This window comes from Crassostrea angulata, unplaced genomic scaffold, assembly GCF_025612915.1.
Source record: "Crassostrea angulata isolate pt1a10 unplaced genomic scaffold, ASM2561291v2 HiC_scaffold_213, whole genome shotgun sequence".
Taxonomy (NCBI): domain Eukaryota; kingdom Metazoa; phylum Mollusca; class Bivalvia; order Ostreida; family Ostreidae; genus Magallana; species Magallana angulata.
The window spans coordinates 162,625-174,557 of NW_026441766.1; positions in this window are offsets into that span (position 1 = coordinate 162,625).

Sequence of the window (11,933 nt, forward strand, 5' to 3'; positions counted from 1 at the left end):
GGGGGAATATGTCCAACTACCAGGCCTAGCTAGAGGGGCCACATTGTCAACTTCATCCGCAAAAGCAATCCAGGACTGGTGGGCTCTAGTACACTTAATGCAGCCACCACAAGGCAAATCACTAAGGTTAACGGTGAAATCCACCCCCCTACACCTGGATGGGGGTGGCGGTCTGTACAGTGCATCAGCGTTCACATGGTGCCTTCCTGGTCTATGCTGGATCACCATATCGTACTGACTAAGCTCCTCGAGCCAGCGAGCAAGCTGATCTTGAGGGTACTTGAAGTTGAGCAACTAAATACGGCTATGGTGATCCATGCGACCGACAAATTTACGGCCAAGCAAGTAATGTCTGAACATGTGCGTGAATCTGACAACTGTTAGGAGCTCCTTCCGGGTAGTGCAATTCCTCCTCTGTTCTGCTGACAGGCTGAGACTACTGTAGGCTATCAGCTTTTCTTGCCCCTCCTGGATCTGTGAGAGCTCAGCACCTATCGCCTCCACTGACGCGTCAGTGTCCAGTACAAACTCGCCCTCGGCAGTTGGGAGGGCTAAGATTGGGGGTGAAGTGAGAGCTTTCCGGAGGGCCTTAAAACCAGTCCGCTGCTCTGGTCCTCATACAAAAGGCTTCGTCGGAACTCGAACAGGCCATATCGGGTGACGAAGGCAGTCTTCTTCCGGTCCTAAGGGCTTATCATAACTTGATGGAAGGCGGAGTTCGCATCCAGCTTAGAGAACCAAATGTTCCCTGACAAAGTGTCCAAACACTCGTCGATCAATGGGAGAGGGAATACATCCTTCCTTGTAACGTTGTTCAGCCTGCGGTAGTCCAGGCACCATCGAACTTGTCAATCCTTCTTACCGATGAGCACCAGCGCTGACGCCCAATCAGACATAGAGGGCTGAATCACCCCAGCATCCAGCATTTTCTTGAGATGCGCCTCTTCTTCATCCAAAAAGAATGCTGGTGTATGCCGCACCCTCTCCTTGATAGGCGCCGCACTGCCAGTATCAATATCATTCTCTAGAGCAGTAAAGTTTCCAAAGTCGAACTCGCTCCAGGCAAATACATCCTGAAATTCTGACAACAATTCAGTGAGCTGGGATTGCTCCTCCTCACTCAGCTCTGCAGAGGATCGTTCTAGCAGGTCCTGCAAATGGGCGGGCACCTTAGGGTGGGATCCCCCAGGCTCACACTCAGCTAAACTCCGGGCCACTCTCCTAGGGTAGGGCACAGGCACATGCAAATCAGCCTCAACTATCTCTCCCAGGAGGCTCCCCTCCTTCAGAGTAATATCCTTTTCCGAAGCGTTCACCATGCAAGCCACGAAGGCATCTCCAGCGGCATGGTAAGTATGGGGCATAAGCAACGCCTCTGACAACTTCTCTATCCCTGGGATGGTCATGAATTCAGACAGACTCCTGTCCAACTTGAAGGGGCACAATACAGCAGAGCCAGCACGAATGCAGACCTCGCGTACTAGCGTCATGCGAGCAACGCTCTGCGTCTCACCTCTACCATAGGTCATCTGCATCTCTTCCCCACACAAGTTCATCACCACGAGCTCCAGGCCCATCTTAGCCTTGTGTTCCAATAGGATGTCCATTACCAACAACTAGTGATGGGTGAGATTTTCATAATCGATAATCGGTTTCCCGCAACTAACTAATTATCGATTATAATCAGAAATTTTTATATTTTATAGTGTAGTGCTAAATAAATGTAAATAAACAAGTTACAATGAACAGACTCATTACTAGGCTTTCGCAATTTGATTTACTTATTATGTTTAGCGATAAAAAAACTATATTCAAAAGATTTTCCTTTGTAGGCAGTCCAACATTAATTTTCTTGAAACCAAAATGCGTCCAAAATCTAGAATGTGCTATATTTCCCGAGTAAGAATATCGAGCTCGTCTGTCATGTCAGCTTTTTTCAGACCGCGCGCCTTTTTAGGGTTTAGATAGTTCACGTCTGGAATATTCTGTTTATGATATGTGCTCGTTGAAAGGGAAAAAACCTTAACCGATTAATCGTAATGAAACCTTTTATGATCGAGCGCTTAGAATGCGATAACAATCAATGGATTTTCGATCATAATCGATGATTGGAACACCACTACCAACAACATCCTGTCCTTAAGAGGGGCCACATAGAGATCCACCTGATGAGTGTGCTGGCCTACACCAAGGTCAAATGGGCCGGCAACAAATCCCTGGAGATGGGCTCCACTTCCGGCTTGCAGCAAAGTGACCTGTCTCTTAATGGGGGGCTTTGACTCCAAATTGTCATAGAACTTCCTCCCAAGTACACTCACTTCTGCCCCGATATCCACCACAGCTTCAATGGGGGCTCCCTGGATCATCAGCTTTATGGTAAATGCAGTCCGTGGGCAATGCTGGCTTACTGTGACACACAACTCCCCCTCCGTAGGGACTGCCTGTGGGTTCAAAGGCATCCGACTTCCATTCTCGCTGTTTCCAGGGGCCCAGACTCTGAGGTCGTATCCACCCTCGGTGGCTCCTGCAGCTCCAGACTGTGGTCCACTGGAGTCAGGATCTCATCACTAGGAACCAGAGGTTCCTCCTCTTCAGTCAGCAGCTTCTCCTCAGAAAACTGTTCAAGTATGGGCTGATTCCTGAAACGCACTCCAAATCCACCACGCTGCTTGGAATGCTTAAGACAGGAGCAACGGGTTTCCCCTGACTAACCAAACTCTGGCTTCACACTCTGCAGGTCCTCTTGATTGTCATTTGTTCTCTGTCTCTCCAACCCAACATCTTGGTCTGGCGTCGGTGTACGCACAGTCCTTGGTGGCTGGTTGTCTCTCCCTTCCCTGAAGCTAGATCTGGATCCTCCATGACCCATATCCTCGCGACATCCACCACGGTATTGAGGGGGCAGTCCCCACCCACACCAGCACCTGCTTCAGTCCTCCTCCCTACATTGGTGGGGCACTTCCTCCAGAAGTGCCCGGTCTCACCACATTTATAACATTGGCTAGCTCTGGGTGCCCCCGGCCCTCCTTGTGGAGGAGGTGGCAGCGACGGAGACATCGGGTCTGCTGGGGCCCTGCCACTCTCCCTCAATTCTCAAACTGCTGTATGCGGCTCTTGAGTTCCTTAATCTCACTCTCCCCTTCACCATCCTTCTGGCTATCTACAGATACCTTGTCCTTATCCACCATGGCCCTAACCACCTCCCGCTTAGGCTTTGGGGGTCTGCTCTGACGCGAATGCTGGAAGTACTGCATGCGGTTGACAGCTTCCTCCACAGTCTTGGGTTGGCCATCCAAAGCATACAAACCCGCCTCCCGGTCCTCCGCTCCATAACACAGACGCGGTTAAGCCTGGGCATGAACATCCGGTAGCTGGGGGAATGCACGAGTAGCCAAGGTGAGCACTCAGTCAGACCACTGTCGCAGGGATTCACCACTATTCTGAGTCGCCGATTGGAAATTAAGTTGATGAGTGAGGTCGTGTGCTGATGAGCGAAAGCGCTTGTCAAACTTCCTGAGTATTTCGCTGAACCTCAGGCAGGGGGTAGTCTCCAGCATCAAAGTGTAATACTCACTGGCCGGGCCCTCCAGGAAGAAACAGAATTGATCATGTTGCTTGGTCTCATTCCACTGTGTGTCACGAAAGGTGAACAAATTTATGAAGGAAGGCTTTCCAGTTCGACTTGCCATCGTAGCGGAGATCCTTATATCTAGGTCTATTCCAGACGGTCGGGTGGCTGGAACTGGCTGGTAGTGCAGCATAGTCTTGAGGATTGTACTGCACCGCAGGCAGCTGCACATCTCCAGTTGAGCCATAGGTCGCAACTCCGGGGCATGGCGAGACCCTGCGGATAACCGCGCATGCTCATGGGGATGATGAGGCGCTGCGGATAACCCCGCGTGTTCAAGGGGATAATGAGGCGCTGCGGATAACCACGCGTGTTCATGGGGATGATGAGGCGCTGCGGATAACGGCACATCTTCATGGGTATGGTGAGATGCTGCAGATATCCGCGCATTTTCAGGGGGACTGCAAGGCGCAGCGGGAGTCTGCGCGTGACTTGTATGGGGAGGTACATCTCTAGCGGGGGGCTCATATACATGGGGTACTGGGATGTATGAATGGTCACCCGGGAGATAGGGTTCCCCAGACAAGGGCTCATGATATTGTGGCTGGACTTGTGCTATTCTACTTCCCTCTCCCTCAGGAATGTAAGGCTGGGGGGAGGGCTCAGGCGTTGGGGCCGCATAACCTGTAAAATACTGGTGCTGCCCAACATTGTCCCCCCCTGCATAGTAACATACTGATCATCCCGGGGCTGGGGTGTGGGGTAATAACAGCTGGGTGCGACCAGCTGGGTTACAGCAGTGCACATACGCAGACCAAAGGATCCCTGTGAGGTATGGACCAAGGACTCCTGGACCCTTATGGCAAGGTACTCCCCCCCCAGGGGAAGGATGGCGAGGCATCCAATGAGGGGGCCTACTACCTGGCATGGAGTTACTATTCCCTGGGGCAGGGCTAGGCTGAGCAAGTGAAGCTTGGGGTTGAGAATCAACAATTTGAGATGCATGTGGCAAATCAACAAGCTGCCCTTGGTTTACACTAGCAGGGTCCTGGGGTTGGTAAGTTGAACTAGTAGGGCAATAGCTACAGGGCTGGGGTGTGGGCTGGTATGTGGGCCTGACATGCCCACCGGGCATGGGGGTTGGAGGGGGACGGGGTGATGGGAGGATCAAGGTCTAGCAGGTGGGGTCTCAAGTCCCCTTGAACATTAGGCGGATGCAGCGGGGTGACTCCAATGGTATCCTAAGGCCCTCGGTTGACAGGAACATCCCTAACAGTTGGGTCACACTTACGGGTAAGGGTCACATGGGAAAGACGTGACATGGGGACCCCTACATAATCGCTAGGCGGGACAAATTCCCTATAACAAACTGGTGAACTGCATCTTACTGAAGAGCCGGGGGACACCCCTGGCTGAATACTACTGGCTGGCCCAGGCACAACAGAGTGTGCCACCTTGACCTCTGGCTTCCTTACTGTACCCTGCCAAACCCCCCTCCCACACTGGGGATAGTCTGCCTGCCCCCCTGGAAAGCGGGATGGGCCGGCAGCCTGATCTACCCTACAAGTGCTAGGAACACAGTAACCAATATTGCCCGGAGTTCTAACACCTACTGTATCTGGGCCAAGATGTCTGCCACTAATATACTCAAACTCCTCATCGGGTGTTAAAGTGTCGTCTAACCCCAAGGCTTGCAAAGCCTCTTCAAATAAAACATTCATGATGAGGGAATGGTACAATACACAAAAAGTTCGAAGTGAAAATCAACACAGACTATGCGAGAAAATGCAAAAATATGTGCTAAATGCAACAAACAATACCTATCAACAATGGAATGAAAACTTTAAATGGGAAAACTATGCACAAAATATGCAGAGGTAAAAATAAATTCATGAATTAACCCTACAATCCTAACCACGTGGTGGCCCCCAAAATGGCGGCTACACCCGTATATCTACAGAAAAAACGCTTAATAAACAGCTTTGACACTTTGCGGGAAAATTATTTTTCCTGTCTTATATATACCATGAGTTCAGGGCAGTGAGTTGGGCGCCAATATGGTGTTTATATACCTAACACTGCCTATGATATTAACCGTGGGTTACCCCGAACTCACCTGTGCATCTCTATCCGTTGCTGTCAACTGCTAGAAAGGCGATTGGGTCCAAATCCCTTTTAGCTTGCGCAGGGGTTCCCACCATGTGACGTCACGGGCTATTAGATAGCCCATACGGGAAACTATTCCACAAACACCACACACACAAGAAATTCAAACTTATTAAATCTGTAAGCGAAAAAAAAAAAAAAAAATGTGTGCAAAGATACAGCTATTACCATATTACATATTCTGGTATTCTATTATTAATATGAAAATTATCCCCTCCCTCACCACAAAAGCTTGGAAAATACACACAAAATCACATATGTATCATTTGAAAGTTAGAAAATTTATTGTAAAAAAAAACAACACTTTTCACATATGCTAATATGTACATATATTCATTTTTAAAATACATGTATTACAACTGTTTGTTGCATGTACATTTATGTAGGATCCATTCATATATGTAGGGGATACAATCAACAGTCAGAGGTAGTTTCTAAATTTTTTGGTAGAGAATTTTGTTACTTTTATAAGTTTCCTGCTAGTTATTAAGTAAGTTGAAACATGTTACCAAACTAACTTTTATACTGTTTGAGGGGATTATTTTTTCAAGCATACTCACATCAATGAATAAAAATGCATGTAGGTATTGTATTGATAGGTATTGTTTAAAATAGGCTTGTGTTTACTGGTCTATATGCCAGTAATTGTCATTGGGATATAGGAAAAGAACTGTAAATATCAAGATTCGCAGATCTTTTAACTTTTTATTTCTTCAAAATTTGAGTATAAATAATTTGCCATTACACGCACTGATCTATTGGGGTGTCGGGAGTCAGGGTCACTGAATTCCCCTGTTGTATTTAGAATTACCATAAAGAGAACTAAAAAATGACATTGAATCCCGCCTACCCAAGACAACACTTAAAAATCATGTTTCTTAAAATGTATTGTGGGGTCCATTGTTACCTGAATTTACTTTTATTATCTATTGAAGTTCATATACCATAAGATTTATAATTAATATTATAAACTTTTGAAATCAGCATCAAATTTTATGACATTTGGGATAAGTAATGAATTTATAGCTTACTTGATGAAAGTAATAGTTTTTTTCTGCTGAGAAATTATATTTCATGCATAACTCCTATGCTGATTTCTATATATTAAATAATGAGCCATTCTGATTCAACCAAAACTGTTAATTGGTATGAAACAATGAAAGGAATGATGTATTATGCATTAGGAATGTAAACATAACTTTAAATACCAACTTGCTATTTGCCAATGGATGAACATGTTTAAAAATTCTCTGCATTGTTAAATTGCAGGAATTGTATTTTTGTAAATAATGCATTTAAATTAATAGCTATAACATCATATCGGGTACCTGTATAATATAGATTGTAAAGATTTAAAGAAGATGATTTGAAAATTCCTGATCCTTGATTACAGTTAAACAGGAAATATGGAATGAAATTAGCAGCCATGTAATACATTGATCTAAGGGGAATAGAGTGTTTCAAATACAGTTCTGTTACAAGGACTTATTTGGTATAAAAAGTGTATATCTGGTAACTGAAAAATAACCTTGTATGCTGAGTAACAGTTTCCAGATAAATTTTTAAGAATTCTTTAAACTGTTCTTCAAACTGCATGGTTATAAGCATTTGGGTTCATCCATGAATTAAAAATTCAAGTTGTTGGCATTTTAAGCAATGGAAACTACAACAATTGGGATTCTGACCAGCATATTTATATTCAGAAGTACTTTTATTTTTATTTTGCAGCTAGGAAATATGCAAGCATTCATAAACATAGTATACATGTAATCAACACATGGATTATTTCTTACAAGTACATTTGCATGATTATATTTTTACATATATATATATATACACTTGATTTTAAAAATTAATTATTTTCAGCATTCTCATCTTTATGCATTTTTTTGTAATTCATTAAAGAAAAAGAAGATGGCAAAGGATGTCATGATCATTTATATTAGAATACTATTTATAACTGGTATGAGTAATAATAACCATGATTATCATAATATATTTTGGTATCTTAATCATTAAATTATTTGAATGAAAATTTAACATCAAGGAAGAAGTCAACTGTTTTTTTCGCACTAAATGAATACATGTACATTTAGCATCATGATCTTTCCTACCATATAATAAAATATTACCAAAGCATTCAGTTATGCAAACAAGAGGCCTGAGGGCCTTATGGCTCACCTAATCAACTGTAGCCATAACTCTGATGAAATTAGAACACTGTATCTTGACAAGTTAGTGAAGTAATTCTTGTTTAAAAAAGATCTTTAAAATTTTCTGCACATGTTAAACGTCAGGTTTTTTTTTTCTTCGAACATTTTGAATTTTTTCTTTTTATTTCTATGTAAAAATTCCCCCCCCCCCCCCCCCCCCCCCCGATTGTGGGCTCACCCTACCCCTAGGAATCATAAGTTGAACAAACTTGAGTCTACACTACTTAAGGATGCTTCCACACATTGGCCAAATGATTTTTGAGAAGATTTTAAAGAATGCCAACAAATTTTTAAACAATCGATTATGAAAATCTTAATCGATCATCAACATCGGGAGTCATTTAGCGACCGACTTTCGATTGTCGGCGATAATCGGCCCGTCACTAATGCTTTTTTTAAACAATTTTCTGACCTCAAGCCTTAGACAAGTCGATGATAAGTCCGGTGCTCTGCTTCAGAGAAAATAGTTTTGAAAAGAAGACTTTTAAATATTTTCTCTATATATAAAAATTTATCCCCTATTGTGGCCCCGCCCTACCCCCAGGGAACATGATTTGAACAAATTTGAATCTACATTATCTGAGGATGGTTACACGCCAATTTGAGTTTTCTTGGCTAAAATAGTTTTTGAGAAGAAGATTTTTAGATTTTCTCTATAAATTCCTATATAAAAATTTATCCCCCAATTGTGGCCCCACCCTACCCCCGGGGACCATGATTTGAACAAACTTGAATCTACACTATCTAAGGATGCTTCCACTCAAATTTGAGCTTTCCTGGCCTAATAGTTTATGAGAAGAAGATTTTTAAAGATTTTCTCTATATATTCCTATGTAAAACTAAATCCCCAAATTGTGGCCCCGCCCTACCCCCGGGAACCATGATTTGAACAAACTTGAATCTACACTATCTGAGGATGCTTCCATTTTAATTTGAGCTTTCCTGGCCTAATAGTTTTTGAGAAGAAGATTTTTAAAGATTTTCTCTATATATTCCTATGTAAAACTAAATCCCCAAATTGTGGCCCCGCCCTACCCCCGGGAACCATGATTTGAACAAACTTGAATCTACACTATCTGAGGATGCTTCCATTTTAATTTGAGCTTTCCTGGCCTAATAGTTTTTGAGAAGAAGATTTTTAAAGATTTTCTCTATATATTCCTATGTAAAACTAAATCCCCCAATTGTGGCCACATCCTACCTCCAGGGATCATTATTTGAACAAACTTGAATCTACACTATCTGAGGATGCTTCCACTCAAATTTGAGCTTTCCTGGCCTAATAATTTTTGAGAAGAAGATTTTTAAAGATTTTCTCTATATATTCCTATGTAAAACTTGATCCCCCCATTGTGGCCCCACCCTACCCCCGGGGACCATGATTTGAACAAACTCGAATCTACACTACCTGAGGATGCTCCCATTTTAATTTGAGCTTTTCTGGCCCAATAGTTTTTGAGAAGAAGATTTTTAAAGATTTTCTCTATATATTCCTATGTAAAACTTGATCCCCTCTTGTGGCCCCTCTCTTCCCCCGGGAACCATGATTTGAACAAACTTGAATCTACACTGCCTGATGATGCCTCCACACAAGTTTAAGCTTTTCAGGCCGAATAGTTTTTGAGAAGAAGATTTTTGAAAAATACCAACAAATTTACAAAAATTCTCAATTATCTCCCCTTTAAAGAGGGCATGGCACTTCATTTGAACAAACTTGAATCCCCTTCACCTAGTGGTGCTTTGTGCCAAATTTGGTTGAAATCTGCCCAGTGGTTCGTGAGAAGAAGATGAAAATGTAAAAAGTTTACAACGACGACAACAACGACGACAACGACAGACAACGGACAAATTGTGATCAGAAAAGCTCACTTGAGCCTTTGGCTCAGGTGAGCTAAAAAAACTAATCGTCGGAAAAATACAATGACAATGCTGTGTATTGGATCAGCTTCCGTATAGGTGTATTGCATGAATGATTTTTTGTTCGTGCGAAATCATGGCGCCATTACCAGCTTTACGGGAAATAAAGTTGAAAGTTATTTTATGAAATTCGGGTATATTTTTTTAGTACATGTACAATGCTTGAATATAATTTAACAAGAGTTTGTACATGTATTTATCTATAATCTATCATATATTGAATATAATTTAACAAGAGTTTGTACATGTATTTATCTATAATCTATCATATAAAAGGGATTTTTTGTTTATTTATTGCTACATAATTTAATACATTGTTTCTGTTAGGTTTCTTTTTCTCTATTTTTCACTATTATTATTCTTTTTTTTCTTAACATTTTTCTTAAAACTCAAATATCTCAAATATGCTTCAATGGATTTTTATGAAAATTTCACGAATAATACATAATATCAAGGTCTTTTATAATGTACATTTTTGTTGATGACGTCACTTCCGGTCGGCCGTTATATTCGTTTTTCTTTTTGTAAAAAGTGATCCTGTCCTCCCTTTTTCACAAAAACGATTAAAGATAGAAAATTGAAAGTTTCAGGAATGATAGATATTTGAATTTCTAGGGCATATCAGGTAAAACTACGATCGTCCGTCACGTCCGGTCCGCTCAAACAGCATTTTTGGAAAATTGTGTTTTAAAAATTTTTTAAATCAAATAATCTACAATTTTTTTCCCATCAGAATATGTTTTAAACTTATCAAATTTTAATATGAGCAGGTTGTCCGTCACTTCCGGTCGTCACCGGAAGTGATTCTAATATTTCGATTTTCGGAATTTGAAAGCATATGCGTTTTGTTGACATTTTTGTACTGAATACAAAACTAAAAACCGTTTTAAAATCCAACAACGCATTGCAGAGATATTGAAGTTTAAAAATGACGTTTTCCAAAATCTGCATTTCGCAGTGTAGGTTGAAAAATTAGTTTAAAAGGAAGTTAATATGATACTAAATCGTACCAAATGTCAACAGTTTAATCTAACCCTATCAATTCAAAACAAACGAAAGACCCACTTGTTGCTCGCAACAAGGTGCTTTCAGGTAATTCAGGCATTCTCCAGAAATTAAGCGTCAAAGTTCTGAAGTGAGAGTCTGAGTAGCTCAGTCGATAGAGTCGTGGACATGGCCCAGGTGACCCGGGTTCAAGCCCCGATTGCCGCAAATTTTTTTTTTACTATTTTTCGCTTAGATCTACGATTTTATCTTTGAAGTGATAAGTTTAATCTAATCTATTCAAAAATCGGACGGAAGACCCACTCGTTGCTCGCAACGAGATCGTGTCTAGTTTCTCATTTCTTATTGGTTTAAAGTAAGGTTGTAAATTAATTAATATGACAGAGTTTTCAGATAACAGAAAATAAGACGTTTAAGCTCCTGACATTTTAATCGGATCGTCAGTAACAACATCACGTGTGTTTAGAAAAAAAAAAACGATGATTTTAATTGATTTGAATTTTGATTATATATCAAATGATTAATAAATATATTTGATGATTTTTTTTTTAATTTATTTAAAAGCAAATGAATTAAAAGGTACCGATTCACGTTGAGTTTTCAGATCACAAAAAATTAACTTCATTTTGAAAGCTCTGACAATTTCTGGGTCCGCATAATTAAGTCGACATTCCTTTTTTTTAATTTCAAAAAGATATACGTTTCAACCATTGTTTAGCCATAACCTATTTATTTCTAAACATACGCTATTTCCATCAACATCTCGGGTAACAATATCCACAGGGTGACACATTGGCCACGGAGTTACATGCGCGGCCACGGTGTGACACGGTACATTTTCTTGAATTTTCCAATACACATACATGGTGTCACACCGTGTACACGATGTGACACAGACCGTTTTTCACCGTGTTTTTTACGTGGTGGGTGTCGGGATACTTGTGACCTGTACTGTGTCTGGTCACATTGTTAACAAGCAGCACTGATTTTTATTAATAAACTGATGAACAAATACTGTCCTCTCAACCAATTGCTAAGCCCCTCTCTATTCTAAAGGTTTCCCT